General features: G+C 39.4%; 1 protein-coding gene across 1 annotated transcript in view; it reads left to right on the top strand.

Annotated features, from left to right (window-relative positions):
- Nucleotides 1-13,061, top strand: part of LOC115225326 — a 33,013-nt gene that overhangs the window by 5,368 nt on the left and 14,584 nt on the right. The gene's annotated exons all lie outside the window — the stretch shown is intronic.

Below are 13,061 nucleotides of genomic sequence, written 5' to 3' on the forward strand. Positions count from 1 at the left end.
TTATTTGTATATACACATACTTTCGTACACACATTTATATACACCATGTATCTACATGAAATGTGTATATATTCTCACACAAACTTTGTGTGCCGCCCGTTTCTCAGTCACGAGTTGCCGGTTTCAATTCTATAGACTGACACTTGTACTAAATTCTCGCACCCATTCACACTTTAATAAATTGAAAATTCTGTTGATTTCTGTCGGATGAAGCATATTTTGATCTTTTCCTTTTGAACGGCAGTTTTCAACACAATTTCTAGTTAACTAAACACTTTTAAACTTCGTATACTGGTCGAATGTGTTTATGAAACATCATTTTCTCTTGGCTTTATTGAGAAAATACTATAGTTTGTAAGATATTTCGTCTGAAATTTCGAGCATTTCGGCAATTTTAACCAATCGCTGAACTTCACTGACGTAAACAACATTCCGTGCTGTATGAATATGTCCTTCGTTTAAGAAACAGATTGGGTTTATTTACATTTGCGAAGAAAAAAAGATACCCATATTTTACAACTGGCAAGACCAACTTTCGATTAATGTCTGTCTCAAGTTTATTATATTGGAGGGTTCATTCGGGGTACATTTGTCGGTATGCTTACACAAGAGGGCAATCCATCGGTTTTGGTCTCAGACTTGCCATCCATATTCCGCAATTTCCGTTCAGTTTTTACTTTTATTTTCATGTCCTGTTCAACCTGACATTTGCTTTCAAGTGGGTACGGAGATGAAAAAAGGAAGATGGCCCGTATTTGGGTACTATTTAAGAAGAGTGGTCCCGGTGCGCGTACTCGCATAGTCGCGCATCCCCACTAGCTAGTCGTGACTAGTCGATCCTTTGTGTTTTATTTACTTTGTGTAAAAAAAATTTTTGTTTTATTTACTTTGCTAGGTAGTCGTTGTAGGATCGATTAGTTACGACTAGCGTACGCGAGTGCGCGCACCGGGACCACTCTTCTTAAATAGTACCCGTATTTGTTTTACTTTTGTATGTATCTTTTACTTGTTTCAGTCATTTTAACTGGCCATGCTGGAGCACCGCCTTTTAGTCGAGCAAATCGACCCCAGGACTTATTCTTTGTAAGCCTAGTACTTATTCTATCAGTCTTTGCCGAACCGCTGAGTTACGGGGACGTAAACACACCAGCATCGGTTGTCAAGCAATGTTGGGAGAACAAACATATACATACATATATAACGACGGGCTTCTTTCAGTTTCCGTCTACCAAATCTACCCAAAAGGCTTTGGTCAACCCGAGGCTATAGTAGAAGACACTTAGCCAAGGTGTCACACAGTGGGACTGAACCCGGAACCATGTAGTTGGTAAACAAGCTACTTACCACACAGCCACTCAAGACGTGCGCACGTAGTTGCACATTCATATACACACGTGCATGGTCATACACAAACGGGGTCAGCTTTCAATTTTCACGTCCTGCACTTCAGAGTGAATGTCAAGTTCAGCCGGACATGAAAATATAAATAAAAACTTTACGGAAATTGCCGAACACTGACGGAATGTTTGAGGCCAAAAACGATTGATTTGCCCCACAAGTGTGCCCCCCCCTTCGACTTTGTTTTCACATAACTTCCAGTAAAATGGGTATTTCTGAATGAAATTTTCTACAAATAGACTTCAGATGGTGTAGATTTCGGTTATATCAGAATTTTTGTGAATGAAAGTTTTTTTTTTTTTTTTTCACGAGGGTGGGGAGAAGAGTTTGAGAAAATTCTCTCGAGTCAGCTTTATTTCTTCATAACTTTTTTTTTAAAGAATACTCCTTTACTTGTTTCAGTCATTTGACTGTGGCCATGCTGGAGCACCGCCTTTTAGTCGAGCAAATCGACCCAGGGCTTATTTTTTGTAAGCCTAGTACTTATTCTGTCGGTCACTTTTGCCGAACGGCTAAGTTACGGGGACGTAAACACACCAGCATCGGTTGTCAAGCGATATTAGGACAAACACAGACACAAATATATACATATATACGATGGGCTTCTTTCAGTTTCCGTCTACCAAATCCACTCACAAGGCTTTGGTCGGCCCAAGGTTATAGCAGAAGACCCTTGCCAAAGGTGCCATGCAGTGGGACTGAACCCGGAACCATGTGGTTGGTAAGCAAGCTACTTACCACATAGCCACTCCTGCGTATTTTTAAATGAAATTAATTTTCTACAAATACCTTTCGCCGTGTGTAGATTAGGATTATATCGGAATTTAATTTGAAAAACTAGTGGATTCGTACGCCTACATAATGATGCATTAAAACTTCTTCCGATAGAATAAGTACTGGGCTTACAAAGAATGAATCCGGGGGTCGATTTGCTCGACTAAAGGCGGTACTTATTCTACCGGTCTCTCTCTCTCTCTCTCTTTCTCTCTCTCTCTCTCTCTCTCTCTTTCCGCCTACTAAATCCACTCACAAGGCATTGGTCGGCCCGAGGCTATAGTAGAAGACACTTGCCCAAGGTGCCACACAGTGGGACTGAACCCGGAACCATGTGGTTGGTAATCAAGCTACTTGCCACTCCTGCGCCTATATGTTTGATTTTTATTGAAGTTCCATTAAAATTGGGGCATTTTGATGCCAGAGCAATTTGGATACAGTCTTTGGAGTCCAATTGATTTCGTTAAAGGATTGAATTGAATAACTACTAAATACTAATTAAAGCATAAATCCATGTCAAAAAATAAGGTTAAGGTGGGTAATAAACAACTGACAAATATTTTTGTCACTTGACAACACTTTAGCAACGACATTGATTGTTCAAAATGGCATGATGTCTCCTAAGCACGTCCATTACGTTGGCCGGATGCATTGTTGCCAGAAGAAAAATTTGTTTCAAGGAAGGTTTTTTTTTTATAACTTTTGGATCTTTTCGGTTTGAACGGCGGTTTTTTTTCTAGCAGTGTCATATGAAATTGTCACCCATAATTATGACCCTAGTATCGATCTATTGCGTTTCAATCTGTTTTACGGTTAGGGATGGGGGAAGGGTATCTTTTTTTTTCTTCAGAAATGTAAATAAACCCAATCTGTTTCTTAAACGAGGGACATATTCATACGGCGCAGAATGTTTTTGCCTCAATAGACGTCAGTGATTGGTTGAAATAGCAGAAATTGAAGAAATAAAAAACAAATATCTTCCAAACTATAGAATTTTCTCAAAGCCAAGAGAAAAAGATGTTTTATAAACACATTCTACCAGTATACGAAGTTTAGAAGTGTTTAGTTACGTGGAAATTATTTTTAAAAACTGCCGTCCAAACTGAAAAGATCAAAAAAAATTTGTTACAAGGAACGTTTTCTTTTTATATAATTTTTGGATCTTTTCGGTTTGAACGACAGTTTTTTCTAGAGGTGTCATATGAAATTTTCACCCATAATTATGACCCTAGTATTAATCTATTGCATTTCAATCTGTTTTAGGGTTAGGGGTGAGGGAAGGGTATCTTTTTTTTTTTCGGAAATGTAAATAAACCCAATCTATTTCTTAAACGAGGGCCATATTCATACAGCACGGAATGTTTTCACCCCAAATGGACTCCAGCGATTGGTTAAAATTGCTGAAATGCTCGAAATTAAAGTGGAAATATATTACAAACTATAGAATTTTCTCAAAGCCAAGAAAAAAATGACGTTTTATAAACACATTCTACCAGTATAGGTGCAGGAGTGGCTGTGTAGTAAGTAGCTTGCTAACCAACCACATGGTTCCGGGTTCAGTCCCACTGCGTGGCATCTTGGGCAAGTGTCTTCTGCTATAGCCCTGGGCCGACCAATGCCTTGTGAGTGGATTTGGTAGACGGAAACTGAAAGAAGCCTGTCGTATATATATATATATTATATATATATATATGTGTGTCTGTGTGTCTGTGTGTCTGTGTGTTTGTGTGTGTCTGTGTGTTTGTGTGTCTGTGTTTGTGTGTCTGTGTTTGTGTGTCTGTGTGTTTGTGTGTCTGTGTTTGTGTGTCTGTGTGTCTGTGTGTTTGTGTGTGTCTGTGTGTTTGTGTGTGTCTGTGTTTGTGTGTCTGTGTTTGTGTGTCTGTGTGTTTGTGTGTCTGTGTGTTTGTGTGTCTGTGTGTTTGTGTGTCTGTGTGTTTGTGTGTCTGTGTGTCTGTGTGTCTGTGTTTGTGTCTGTTTTTGTGTCTGTTTTTGTGTCTGTTTTTGTGTCTGTTTTTGTGTCTGTGTTTGTGTGTCTGTGTTTGTCCCCCTAGCATTGCTTGACAACCGATGCTGGTGTGTTTACGTCCCCGTCACTTAGCGGTTCAGCAAAAAGAGACCGATAGAATAAGTACTGGGCTTACAAAGAATAAGTCCCGGGGTCGATTTGCTCGACTAAAGGCGGTGCTCCAGCATGGCCACAGTCAAATGACTGAAACAAGTAAAAGAGTATTCGAAGTTTAAAAGTGTTTAGTTAACTAGAAATTGTGTTGACATGTGCCATTCAAAAGGTAAAGATCCCCTGCCCCCCCTGTTCCTGGGCCCATGGACACACACTTACATCTATATACAAATGCATTATACATTTTATGTTGTCTGGAGTGTCATCGTCTAACACATGCACCAGTTTGATTTTTTTTTTTTTTTTTTTTTCTTCCAAAATTTTGTTGCCCTTTGCAACCTTGTCAATGGATGTTGACCCTGTAATTGAAGCCCTGTTCTTTGTTTTATGTAAAGTATAGAAGCCATCTTAACATGGCTAACCACATAGGGGAGGGGGTGTTACTGTAGCTTTATAGCCCCAAGAGATCGTCGTCTCCAGCTGGCTTTAGACACCATATCAGTGCCCTTGAAGTATTTGCTAAGGGAGGCCATCCCCTCCTCGCATAAGGTATAGAAGCCATCTTAACATGGCTAACCACATAGGGGAGGGGGTGTTACTGTAGCTTTATAGCCCCAAGAGATCGTCGTCTCCAGCTGGCTTTAGACACCATATCAGTGCCCTTGAAGTATTTGCTAAGGGAGGCCATCCCCTCCTCGCATAAGGTATAGAAGCCATCTTAACATGGCTAACCACATTGGGGAGGGGGTGTTACTGTAGCTTTATAGCCCCAAGAGATCGTCGTCTCCAGCTGGCTTTAGGCACCATTTCAGTGCCCTTGAAGTATTTGCAAAGGGAGGCCATCCCTTCCTCGCAAGCCTGAGTGATACGCTCGGACTAGTTTCGGGATTGTTGTCCCTTGTCAACGGGCGGTAACCACCAGGTTGCGATGAAAGGGAAGGCTTCCCTGCAAATATGAGTTTTTCTAGTGACGTATGCCACTGATTTCGAAAAACTGACAGTAAGCATTATTAAATCTCAGAATGATATCTTGGGGCTATAAAGCTACAGTAACACCCTCTCCCCGATGTGGTTAGCAATGTTAAGATGGCTTCTATAATTTACATTATCGAGCAATTACTGTTTCAATCTCATTCTGAGATTTAATAATGCTTACTGTCAGTTTTTCGAAATCAGTGGCAGATGTCACTAGAAAAACTCATATATTTGCAAGGAAGCCTTCCCTTTCATCGCGACCTGGTGGTTACTGCCCGTTGACTAGGGACAAAAATCCCGAAACTAGTTCGAGCGTATCACTCAGGCTTGCGAGGAGGGGATGGCCTCCCTTTGCAAATACTTCAAGGGCACTGAAATGGTGTCTAAAGCCAGCTGGAGACAACGATCTCTTGGGGCTATTAAGCTACAGTAACACCCCCTCCCCTATGTGGTTAGCCATCTTAAGATGGCTTCTATACTTTACATTATCAAGCGATTACTGTTTCAATCTCATTCTGAGATTTAATAATGCTCTTTGTTTTATGTTTTCATGAATCGCTTATGCTGATGGATATATGTCTCTCTCTCTCTCTTTCTCTTTTACTTGTTTCAGTCATTTGACTGCGGCCATGCTGGAGCACCGCCTTTAGTTGAGCAAATCGACCCCGGGACATATTCTTTGTAAGCCCAGTACTTATTCTATCGGTCTCTTTTGCCGAACCGCTAAGTGATGGGGACGTAAACACACACCAGCATCGGTTGTCAAGCAATGCTAGGGGAACACACACACACACACACACACACACACACACACACACACACACACACACGACAGGCTTCTTTCAGTTTCCGTCTACCAAATCCACTCAAAAAAGGCATTGGTCGGCCCGAGGCTATAGTAGACACTTGCCCAAGATGCCACGCAGTGGGATTGAACCCAGAACCATGTGGTTGGTTAGCAAGCTACTTACCACACAGCTACTCCTGTCTGTGTAAGCTGAAAAATAAATGAAAAGCTATTACGGAATTTGCTGAACAAATAAATGGATTGTTCATCTCTTATATAATCTGAATCTTACACAATATCTGAAACGTATTTTGTAGAAAACTTAATTTAAAAAAAGCAAAAATCCACTTTTCTGAAGGAAAACAAATCTAAACTTACTCTTTTTTACTCTCTTTTACTTATTTCAGTCATTTGACAGTGGCCATGCTGGAGCACCGCTTTTAGTTGAGCAAATCGACCCTAGGACTTATTCTTTGTAAGCCCAGTACTTATTCTATCAGTCTCTGTTGCCGAACCGCTGAGTTACAGGGATGTAAACACACCAGCATCGATTGTCAAGCGACGTTAGGGGACAAAACACACACACACACACACACACACATATATATATATATATATATATATATTATATATAATATATATATATATATATATATATATATATTATGACGGGCTTCTTTCAGTTTCCGTCTACCAAATCCACTCACAAGGCTTTGGTCGGCCCGGGACTATAGCAGAGGACACTTGCCCAATGCCATGCAATGTGACTGAACCCAGAACCAATGTGGTTGGTAAGCAAGCTACTTACCACACAGCCACTCCTGCGCCTATATATGTATACATATATATATATGACGGGCTTCTTACAGTTTCCGTCTACCAAATCCACTCACAAGGCTTTGGTCGGCCCGGGGCTATGGTAGAAGACACTTGCCCAAGGTACCACGCAGTGGGACTGAACCTGGAACCATGTGGTTGGTAAGCAAGCTACTTACCACACAGCCACTCCCACTTGTGAATTTTCTGGAAAAACTGGAAAATTTATTATTATAATCTACACCATTTGAAGTGTATTTGTAGAGAATGTCATTAAAAAATATGAACTTGTCCGGAAGTTAGGAGACAAACGGGACCTTGAATCCATCGGTATGTCCTATAGTATTTGTATGAAATTACTTCCGGTGTATACTTCAATTTTCTAAGAGCTGTTTCGTTAAAAATATCTTTACATCATACACACACTCACCAAAACATACTGACACTCACTCGCTGTGTATGTACGATCATCAAAACACAAACACATTTTCTGTGTTGTTGAATGTCAACATATAGAACTGTCTCCACCTCTCTATAAGAGAAACTGCTTTTTCTTTTGTCCTCCACCATCACCCAACAGCCTGTCTTCTCTGTGTTTATTTTTATCTGTTCTTCAACCCTAGTTCAGTTGCTTGTGAAACACACGTACCGTAAATCCTCGAGTATAATCTGCATTTTCCCTCAAAAAAATTTAAAGGTCAAGATCCATAGTGTGTATTATACACGAGGTTAAAAATGAAAATTATTTTCTAAGCAATGTCCGAGTCTCTATTTGCTGTCCTGCAATGTTTATTCAGACGCATTTTGTGATGTCGGGTGCAAAAATCCCTTAAGCTAAGCCTGAAAGCAATGAAGTCATAAAAGAATCATCCATAACTTGCAGTAAGCAACATTTATTAAAATAAAAGTATTCAGAACACAGAATAACATTAGTATGCATTTATAACAAAGTATAAATGTATTAAGAGAAAGTCGAGCATAAGAGGAATCAAATGTAGTACCGTAAATCCTCGAGTATAATCCACATTTTTCCCCCCCAAAATTTAAAGGTCAAAATTCATAGTGCGTATTATACACGAGGTTAAAAATGAAAATTATTTTCTAAGCAATGTCCGAGTCTCTTTGCTGTCCGGCAATGTTTATTCAGACGCATTTTGTGATGTCGGGTGCGAAAATACCTTAAGCTAAGCCTGAAAGCAATGAAGTCATAAAAGAATCATCCATAACTTGCAGTAAGCAACATTTATTAAATGTTATTACTGTTATTTCTTTATTTTCTGCAAACAAAATGCACAAAAAAGCTACACGTTTGCATTATGTTATATATACAATAATAATAAAGGACGTTACCATATACAGTTTTACAAACCAAGGATGTTATATAGACCTCCTTGACTCAAATTAGAGAAGGGGTGCGTATTATACACAAGGTTTAGGTTTTTCAGAGGTACAGCCCCCTAAAAATCCCCTGCGTATTATACTCAAGGGCGGACTATACTCGAGGATTTACAGTAATCTAGATATCATGTATCTTCTATGTCTGGGAAGTCATTTTAGATCTTTTCGGTTTGACCGGCAGTTTTTTAAAATAGGGCCGACCAAAGCCTTGAGTGGATTTGGTAGACGGAAACTGAAAGAAGCCCGTCGTATATATGTATATATATATATATATGTGTGTGTATGTTTGTGCGTCTGTGTTTGTCCTAGCATTGCTTGACAACCGATGCTGGTATGTTTATGTCGCCGTCACTTAGTGGTTCGGCAAAAGAGACTGATAGAATAAGTACTGGGCTTACAAAGAATGTCCCGGGGTCGATTTGCTTGACTAAAGGCAGTGCTCCAGCATGGCCGCAGTCAAATGACTGAAACAAGTAAAAGAGTAAGAGTAACTAAACACTTTTAAACTTCGTATACTAGTAGAATGTGTTTATAAAACATCATTTTCTCTTGGCTTCATTGAGAAAATTCTATGGTTTGTAAGATATTTGTTGTTTTTTTCCTTCAATTTCGGCAATTTCAACCAATCAATGACGTCTATTAAGGTGAAAACATTCTGTGCCATATGAATATGTCCCTCGTGTAAGAAACAGATTGGGTTTATTTACATTTCTGAAGAAAAAGATACCCTTCCCCCCACCTCCAACCCTAAAAGAGATTGAAATGCAATAGATCGATACTAGGGTCATGATTATGGGTGACAATTTCATATGACACCGCGAGAAAAACTGCCGTTCAAACCGAAAAGATCCGTCATTTTCTTTTTGTGCCTTATAATTTAACACACTCACCGGTAAAATTTCCACCTATTTCTTTTTATTTTCTTAAAATTTTTGTTGTTTTGCAACCTTTTCGATAGTGGAAATTTTACCTGTAAGTGTGTTAAATTATAAGGCACAAAAAGAAAATGACTCTCCCCAGACACAACAGAATATGCTTCAACACACAAACCGCAACCGTAAAACAGATTGAAATGCAATAGATCGATACTAGGGTCATAATTATGGGTGACAATTTCATGACACTGTGAGAAAAACTGCCGTTCAAACTGAAAAGATCCGTCATTTTGTTTTCGTGCCTTATAATTTAACACAATCACCAGTAAAATTTCCACTTTTTTCTTATTTTTATTTAGCTAAAATTTTCGTTGCGTCTTGCAACCTTTTCAATAGTTTTGAAAATTTTAGGACAATAAAAATAAGAAAAAAGTAGAAATTTTACCGGTGAGTGTGTTAAATTATAAGGCACAAAAAGAAAATGACTCTCCCCAGACACAACAGAATATGCTTCAACACACAAACTCATATAAAGAATCTTGCAATCCAAAAACGAAATCTATCTTTTATACTTTGACTAATTCTAGTTGTTGAAGTACGACCAAGCTGGGGCACTGCCTTGAGATTTAGTCAAACAAATTGATCCCAGTACTTCATTTATTAAAGCTTATTTTATCGTTCCCTTTTGTCAAACCATTTATGAGGGATGTAAATAAACCGATACAGGTTGCCAAATGGTGGCAGTGGTTGTCACGCGCACACACGCACAGGTGTGGTGAGAAGCTTGCTTCCTGAGAGGATTATTGCCTCGCGTGTGATTTATTTTTTATTTTTTTTTTTTTTCCTCAATATTGAACTATAGGCGCAGGAGTGGCTGTGTGGTAAGTAGCTTGTCTACAAACCACATGGTTCCGGGTTCAGTCCCACTGCATGGCATCTTGGGCAAGTGTCTTCTGCTATAGCCCCGGGCCGACCAATGCCTTGTGAGTGGATTTGGTAGACGGAAACTGAAAGAAGCCCATCATATATAGGCACAGGAGTGGCTGTGTAGTAAGTAGGTTGCTAACCAACCACATGGTTCCGGGTTCAGTCCCACTGCGTGGCATCTTGGGCAAGTGTCTTCTGCTATAGCCCCGGGCCGACCAATGCCTTGTGAGTGGATTTTTGTAGACGGAAACTGAAAGAAGAAGCCTGTCGTATATATGTATATAGGCGCAGGAGTGGCTGTGTGGTAAGTAGCTTGCTAACCAACCACAATGGTTCCGGGTTCAGTCCCACTGCGTGGCATCTTGGGCAAGTGTCTTCTGCTATAGCCCCGGGCCGACCAATGCCTTGTGAGTGGATTGATAGACGGAAACTGAAAGAAGCCTGTCGTTATATATATATATATATATATATATATATGTATATATATGTATATATGTGTGTGTCTGTGTTTGTCCCCCTAGCATTGCTTGACAACCGATGCTGGTGAGTTTACGTCCCCGTCACTTAGCGGTTCGACAAAAGAGACCGATAGAATAAGTACTGGGCTTACAAAGAATAAGTCCCGGGGTCGATTTGCTCGATTAAAGGCGGTGCTCCAGCATGGCCGCAGTCAAATGACTGAAACAAGTAAAAGAGAGAAAAGAGATGTAAAAGGTTTATCACCTCATTGTGGTTTTTTTATATAAAAAAAAATGTTTTAGAGAAGCGAAAGTCAGCGGGCAGTTTTTGTCTTCTCCCATCCTTATCATCCTTGCATCATTATCATTCATCCCATTAATGTCTGTGTCCAGCCCGCAAGCTTCTCTCTCTGTGCTGCTCTTGTGGCAAATTTAATGAAATAAAGAAGCTTGCTTCCTAACCATATGACTCTGGGTTCAATCCCACTGCGTGGCACTTTGGTCAAGTGTCTTCTACTACAGCCTCGGGTCAACCAAATCCTTGTGAGTGGATCTGGTAGATGGAAACTGAAAGAAGCCTGTTGTGTTGTGTGTGTATGTCCCACCATCATTGCTTGACAACCGATGCTGGTGTGATTATGTCCTTGTAACTTAGCAGTTTGGCAAAAGACACAGACTTCCGTGCCCTCCCCCCTCCTTTTTCTCAAATTTATTTTTGCAATTTTTTTTTTGCCAAAAATCCTCATTTTCGGATACGGAGGTTCCGGAAAATTGCCAAAAAATCCGCATTGTGAAATTTGCCCCCCAACTTCTTCAATTTTGACTTTTCCCCACCAAAACTAACCCTAAAACCCTAAACAGCAAGACTTCTGCCTGACCAAAACCACCCTTTAAAACTTTTCGATACAACTCCCTCCATTTTTGGAGAAAATGGGTGGGGGGGGGGGCAGACAGAAGTCTTTCTATGTGTTTTGTCAAACTGCTAAGTTACAAGGACCTAATCACACCAGCATCGGTTGTCAAGCAATGATGGTGGAACACACACACACGACAGGCTTCTTTCTTTTTGCCTAAGATATTGCCAAGTCTTCACATTTTTAGTCTTGACCCAAAGCCTATTTTTATATAATGAATTTGCCTGCCATATATACTCTTTACTCTTTTACTTGTTTCAGTCATTTGACTGTGGCCATGCTGGAGCATCGCCTTTAATCGAGCAAAATGACCCCGGTACTTATTCTTTGTAAGCCCAGTACTTATTCTATCGGTGTCTTTTTGCCGAACCACTAAGTGACAGGGGACGTAAACACACCAACATCGGTTGTCAAGCGATGTTGGGTGGACACACACACACACACACACACACACACACACCTATAATATATACGACAGGCTTCTTTGTTTCCGTCTACCAAATCCACTCACAAGGCATTGGTCGGTCCGGGGCTATAGCAGAAGACACTTGCCAGAGATGCCTCGCAGTGGGACTGAACCCGGAACCATGTGATTGGTAAACAAGCTACTTACCACACAGCCACTCCGACACTATAGTAGACAAAAATAATGGACAGACAAATAATGGACACCAAATTAATGTTCAGTTGTTGAATGAAACTATTCCATTTCCCATTTTTGATCTCTTCCTTTTGAACGGCAGTTTTCAACACAATTTCTAGTTAACTAAACACTTTAAAACTTCGAATACTGGTAGAATGTGTTTATAAAACATCTTTTTCTCTTGGCTTTCTTGAGAAAATTGTAATTTGTTTAACGTAGTTTAATGTTTCGAATCTTAACCAATCCTTTTGAGCTAAAATCATTTGCTGCGTCTAAAACTGAGACATCCTGTAACTAACCCTAAATTTTTTTTTTTCTTAATTGTTAAATTAAATTAATTTGTTACGCGTGTAAAAAAAACTAAAGCAATGGAATTAAATTAATTTAACAATTAAAAAAAAAAATTTAGGGTTAGGGTTGGTGGAGAGGTTTAGGGTTAGTTACAGGATGTCTCAGTTTTAGACGCAGCAAATGATTTTAGTTGAATGGAGGTAATCGATTGGTTAAAATTGCCGAAATACTCGGATGTTCAGACGAAATATCTTACAAACTATAGAATTTTCTCAACAAAACCAAGAGAAAATGATGTTTTATAAACACATTCTACCAGTATCGCAGTTTAAAAGTGTTTAGTTAACTAGAAATTGTGTTGAAAACTGCCGTCAAAGGAAAGATCAAAAAAAAGTTTTATTTTGACACATTCTACCAGTATACGAAGTTAAAAGTGTTTAGTTAGCTAGAAATTGTGTTGAAAAGTGCCGTTCAAAAGGAAAAGATCCAAAAGTTTTTATTTTGACACATTCTACCAGTATACAAGTTTAAGTGTTTATTTAGCTAGAAATTGTTTGAAAAACTGCCGTTCAAAAGAAAAGATCCAAAAATGTTTTTATTTTGACACATTCTACCATATACGAAGTTTAAAAGTGTTTAGTTAACTAGAATTGTGTTGAAAACTGCCGTCAAAAGGAAAAGATCCC

Source organism: Octopus sinensis, linkage group LG27 (genome assembly GCF_006345805.1).
Source record: "Octopus sinensis linkage group LG27, ASM634580v1, whole genome shotgun sequence".
Taxonomy (NCBI): domain Eukaryota; kingdom Metazoa; phylum Mollusca; class Cephalopoda; order Octopoda; family Octopodidae; genus Octopus; species Octopus sinensis.